The following is a 6,000-nucleotide window of genomic DNA, read 5'->3' on the forward strand; positions in this document are numbered from 1 at the left end:
CGCGATGCACCGCTCTCCCCTCCACCTCCGCTCCATGGCGCGATGTAGGCTGGTATGTGCCAGCATCCTGCAATCCCCATGCTCTGGATCTGGGAACGAGCAATCTCCGCACATTTGTGTTGGTTCGTCCTCCATCCATGTGCCCCCAATATCCTACATCAGCACGCGTATCTTTCACCTACATCCACCCCATTCCATCTAACATGGAAACCCAAATCCCCACCGCAATCAGCGTTCATCGTCGAGTCCCACCTTCCAGTGCAGACTCGGTTCCCTCAACGCTGTCAACTCCTATTAAAATACACGACCACTGTGAGGGATGTAGACAAATCCCCCATCAAACTTCGACGTTCGTTGTCTGTTCAGCACCCATTACGATCGTAGTGGGCTTCAACGCCTTCGCCAGTGAGGTCAGTTCTCTGCCAGATATGTTCAGATCTTGTGATTCAACATGCCTGAATATTTCATTTGTTTATCAGTTATTATGTTGTAAGTGTTGCGTGGATGGTACCTGTGTTGCGTGAATTTCTGCGTTGCGTGTACCAGCCTGAGTGTTTCAACATGCCTGAATGTGTATATCAGTTTTTATGTTGTCTAATGTTTCATTGGTTTTCCTTTGTTAAATGACAATACGAGACTATGTCGTTGCAAAAATATGAACACTGATTTATGTTGGGAGTCTTGTGAATTTGAAATACATAATGTTTATTAGTATACCATTTTAATGCTTCTCTCTGTCATGAGACTATCCCATTTTTTATTGGCTGATGTGTTCATTATGTATTTCACTGCATTTGTCAAGTTATTCGGACATTTGTTAAGTCACTACATTTGTCAAGTGAATTTGATATACATAATGTTAACTTGATGTTGTACAGTTTTAAAGTGCAAGCGCAAATATTTCTCTGTAAAATTAATTCTCCACTGGTATCCATCATATTCAGGCATGTAGCATCTCGAATCCTGAAGCCATTATTACTTATTGCACACTTGCACTGTACTCATTTTGCAGTGACTTCTACACAATATATCACCAAATATTGCACAGATCAGAACCACCCAATATTAATTAATCCTTTTAGAGAAGCAAAACATATGAAAGTCTTACCATATTTTTCCAGTGGTTTGTCCATACTGTTTCTCAAGACTTAAAGTGGAATGAGCTACAGGCACTACATGGTTCTCATGCAGTGTATTCTAAGATACTCCACTGATCTCATAGGAACTGTGGTTCAGTCTTGACAAGTTTCCAGTAGTTTTCAAGACTGAACCTTGGTGCAATTTATCAATATTACAGCGCAAGCGCAAATATTTCTCTGCAAAATTAATTCTGCGCTGGTATCGATCATATTCAGGCATGTTGAACTACCCTTCGAACTTGACTCTTTTGTAGGCAAGTGAATCGGTTCTGATGATTACATCATCTCTAGCTGCACTGCCACTTTCATGCTAGGTTTGTAGGTAATCAACCTTCATCTAGACAAAGATGATAGCCGTTAGTCGATGTAACTAAGAGATTTGGACCAAGAGATTAGCCGTCAGTCGATGGTATGGACCACAAATAGCTATAATTTTGGACAATGCCTTCAGTAAGGAAAAACAAACAAACTTATTAAAATCATAATCCACCTGAGTATCATTGTCTTGATCGAGAGGTCATCTTCCTTTCATGGTTTCAAATGTATATATACAAGGGCATATTTTAAATTAAAAGGAACTAACTTCTTTTCAATGTCCACTGTTTGCACACCAGATGTGGTAGATTGTATGCCTTTTTTGTTTTCAGTTCATTCTTTAGTAACCTGTTGTTTCAGCTAGCGAGCGGGTGCGGAAGAAGGAAGGGAGAGGCGCTTGGTTGACCCAGATCGGATGGCAGGACATAGTCAGGGGTTCGCTGCAACGCAACGACGGCTACCGCAGCTTCTCAGGCCAAGGTAAGCTTTCAAGCGAATTTGTTGCTGCAACTGTTCTTTAGTAGCCTACGATATGTTAGTCAATTTGTCGCTCAAACATAAAATGAACACGAGGCCCACTACTGCTCCCGCGAAAACCTGATGAAAATTTGTCAATTAAAACCCATTTCAGTTTTGAGAAGCTATATGTCATACTTTGGCTAGAACAAAAACAATCTCATTGAACCACTTCTCTTTCAAATAAGCAGGTTTTTGAGGCAGGTAACTGATGTATACGAACACATTGTTATTGACATTCACTAAATGATACCTAATGCATTTATACAGAGTTAAGCACTATTAAACACCCGCAGAAACAAATGTCACACGATTTTTTTGATATAGAGAAAAAGACATAAAAACTTTTCAATACATATAAATGCATCTAGTTGGGTATACATGCACAGTTATATTCAAAAAACAATGATTTGCTAGAATTTTTATGCTCATTTCATATATACTTATGGAGATTATACTTTCGCAGTTTTCCTTCAAGATAGTGAAACAGTGTTGACTCATTTCCCCCTCATACACGACTAACTTTTCTGCAGCAGCTTTCTTTCAAACTGTTTTTAATTCATCGGTTTTTTGTTTCCATCAACTAAGGCTAGGACAGATAAAATTATGGAAAGTGTCGCGGTCTAACTTGCCCATTCCAATCATAAGTTGTTTAAGCTTTATCATAAAACTCAAATTTGGTCTAAGCAGTAGCAGCGAGTGCCACGGTCTAATTTACCCTCTCTCCCTCTCGTTAGATACTAGCAGTAGCAGCGAGTGGTTTCCTCTACAACTCAAATTCCTTTCGATTTAGTTCCTACTCGCCTGGCCACCGGGAACTTTAGTTGTTTATATGATCCAATTCGAGTATTTGTAGTTATATTGGTTATGTTGATCGCATAGTGCTGAGGCTATTTACGATCGTTTAGTGTGTTGAAGCAACATCCTGCTGGACCATGAAATGAATGCCAAGATTACTGATTTTGGTCTGACATTAATGTTGGTTCCAAAATCGACTGCAGAGGTTCTTGTTATGGGCACATAGTAAGAGCTTGTTTGATACAAAAATGAAGTTATATAATCAACCATCTTATTTTTTGTTTTCAAGTGTTTAGCATGCGCATTATATTGGTATAATAATCCTCTGCATCATTAGTGGCTATGCAGATCCTAAATATATTGCTACTGGAAAAATCTCGGAGAAGGCAGACATATATGGATTTGGCATAGTACTTTTTGAGATAATAAGTGGAAGGTTGATCCATTCTTATATGAAGGCAGAGGGCACTCGAGAGCTACCATACCCTGCTTATGGCAGCATTGTTTCCGTGCATAGGGCCATATAGTATAACCTCCTTTGTCCATCCGTCTGTTCCCTTCAATCATATATGTCTCTTTCATTATGTCATTAATGAGTGGTTTTCTTACAATCTCCAAAGTCACTAATGCTAACAATATGGAATTCCCGCTATTTCTTTTTTGTTTCAGGCACACAAATACAACCCAACCCAAAGACGCTGCACAAGCTTGTTGATCCATTGTTGCGCGTGGACAAGCATGAACGGGCTCAGATTATGGAATGTGTGAGGGTGGCGCAGTTATGCGTTGACCATATCGTGCCAAGCATCGGCCTATCATGTTAGAAGTTGTCACCATGCTTAGCATGGCAGCATCAAAGGGATAGTTGTAGCTTTGCAAGACCCACAAAGGGATAGATGTGAATGATGGAAGTGTGAACTAATTAATGAGCTCTACTCAACTATTTTCCCCTTGCGTAGGCGAGATAATATGTGCATTCTCATGCATGATTGTGTAAACATCACGGAGATTAGTCAGTGAAATATTTGGCATGCACCTTACTTGAACGTTGTGGCTAATAAATTGTGCTTGGTTGGAATGCAAATTGCTCCATGGTGTTGTTAATTTGGTCTAAGTTGGAGATGAAGTGACTGACTCCATGGGCATGTGGTTCACCTCCCTGCTGGTGCTAGACAAATATCAGGCTAGCATTGATGTAGAATGTGCGGCAAAGACTGATGACTGGTGAGGAACCAGACAAATGATAAGTTGAATCTTTCAAAGTTTGACAGTTCAGTCTCCAATTTTTTCTCTCAAATCATTGGTATTGTGTACAAGCTTGAAGCTTCCTGGAAACCGCCCCTCCTCTACGGGTTTGTTCAACCAAGTCAGCTTCCACATCGGTCAGTGTCTTGGACTTTCTCTGCCACTCCCAGACCTTGGTATCTTTTTTATGGGTGCTCATTATGTCATTCACCACACCTGTCTTGTTGCTCACCGCTCCTACTACCACAGGTCCAAAGCAAGAAAGAAGGAACGGAGGACGATAATGGCTCTGGTCGGGCAAGTGGCGATGGTGGCGCAGCTGGTGGGCGTGGATGCGTTTAGCCTCTTCATTCTTGGTATCTTTGTGTTTGTACCCATTGCTGTATGTTTTCCTTGGTTGTGCCTGATATTTGTTTGTAGATATCAGCAGACGGGAGGGAACATTAGCTTTAGCCTATCAGCTATTCAGAATCTGTAGATGGGAGGGAGCATCAACTATTCTATAATTGCTTGATATATTTTTATGTAGTGTTGCTTGAGTTTTATGCGCCATGGTGTGGCCATTGTCAGAATCTGGCCTTAGTCTTGGATGAAGTTATAGTTCTGTTGCAGAAAGATGAAGGTGCAACCATTGCTAAGATGGTAACGTACAACAGGATACTGATAGTTAGAGTAGGGACTTGGGACATAGTGAAGGTGATGCTTAGAAACTATGTATCTTGTTTTTTATTATGATTTCAAGATATTTGTTTTTATCTATTTTCTGTCATATGCTTCTATGGTGCATGGAAGCTGATGAGTGTGTTCTATATGCTTTTTAGTCCCTTTTCCAAAATGATTCGCCTACAACATTACTTGCTCGTGTGATGGGCACCATTGGCTCCATAGAACAAGCTATGCTTGCACAGGGACGCCACACCTACAAATATTTCATAAAAAACCACATGTTGTATGAAAAAAATCAGGTTTGTGCTTTTTAGAGGGGAGTCATTCAGTAGATTTACCCTATAACATGAGCAGCTTATCTTATTTTAGTATATCTTTCCTTGTGCTATTAGCATTTAAAATTGCATTTCATTGTGCTTCAGGAAAGGTTTGCATTTGGAAGAATGGGATTTGATTGGTGATTTGTGGATCGTATGACTGGTGATTAGAGAAGCTAGAGTGCAACGACAAGGAGATAATGGAGAATAAGTATTTCACCCCAATCAAAGGTGAAGACTAGCATTCTCATGAAAAAAGCCAGTTATTACTGATATTTTTTTTCTGTTCAGGATCTAATTGCTCAACGTTTATGCCTTTCATTTACTACCTTCATTCTTTTTTTTCAAAAGTGTTTAGTGCATCAACATTGTTTTTAGTAAATGTCTTTGACTATTGCCTTTTATTGCTATATGTCGGGCCGTTTTGTTGCGCTGTTGTGCACGTGGTTGTAGGGAGGGCGTATTGTGGCGGCTACGAGGGACCGATGTTCCTATGTGGCGGTGACAACGACACCGTGGAGCCAAGGCAATGTCAGCAAGCTGATTTTTAAGATTGGAATCTATGGTTATTTTTAAAGATCGAATTGTTCTAGCATCTTAAAAAGATTTGTCAGAATGTAAACATTTGTTCTGAGGTCATTTAGGCCTCAAACAGAATTTCATGGACTTATTTCGTTGGAGGGAATGAGACATCTCGAGATCTAAATGTGTATAGAAGATCCAAATGTGTATAGAACATATATTTTTATGGGTATCAAATATGATTGTGTGCAAAGCACGGACATAGTACTATAACAATGAAACACACATTTGTACATAATTCATCATGGTATTATATGTTGATGTTGCAACGCACGGGTACTCACCTAGTATAGAGTATAAAACGGTACTTTGCACGACCGTTTATACAGTCTACTGGAGATGACCTTAGAGGTAGTAGAAAGTTACGCTCACCGGCAAGTACCATGAATTTAATCGACAACACCTGATCAATCAATTATTAT

The 6,000-nt window shown here is 39.9% G+C and overlaps 1 long non-coding RNA gene across 2 annotated transcripts; it reads left to right on the forward strand.

Moving 5' to 3' along the window:
- Window positions 1-4,206: 4,206 nt before the first annotated feature.
- Window positions 4,207-5,780, forward strand: LOC103639330 (uncharacterized). Of its 2 annotated transcripts, none has more exons than XR_002264958.1 (2): window positions 4,207-4,978; window positions 5,102-5,780. It is a non-coding gene; the product is annotated as an uncharacterized lncRNA (long non-coding RNA). The 2 variants fall into 2 exon arrangements; XR_002264957.1 differs by having other exon boundaries at window positions 4,218-4,369.
- The last annotated feature ends 220 nt before the right edge of the window (window positions 5,781-6,000 follow it).

The sequence above is a fragment of the Zea mays genome, chromosome 9 (assembly GCF_902167145.1).
Source record: "Zea mays cultivar B73 chromosome 9, Zm-B73-REFERENCE-NAM-5.0, whole genome shotgun sequence".
NCBI classification, from domain to species: Eukaryota; Viridiplantae; Streptophyta; class Magnoliopsida; order Poales; family Poaceae; genus Zea; species Zea mays.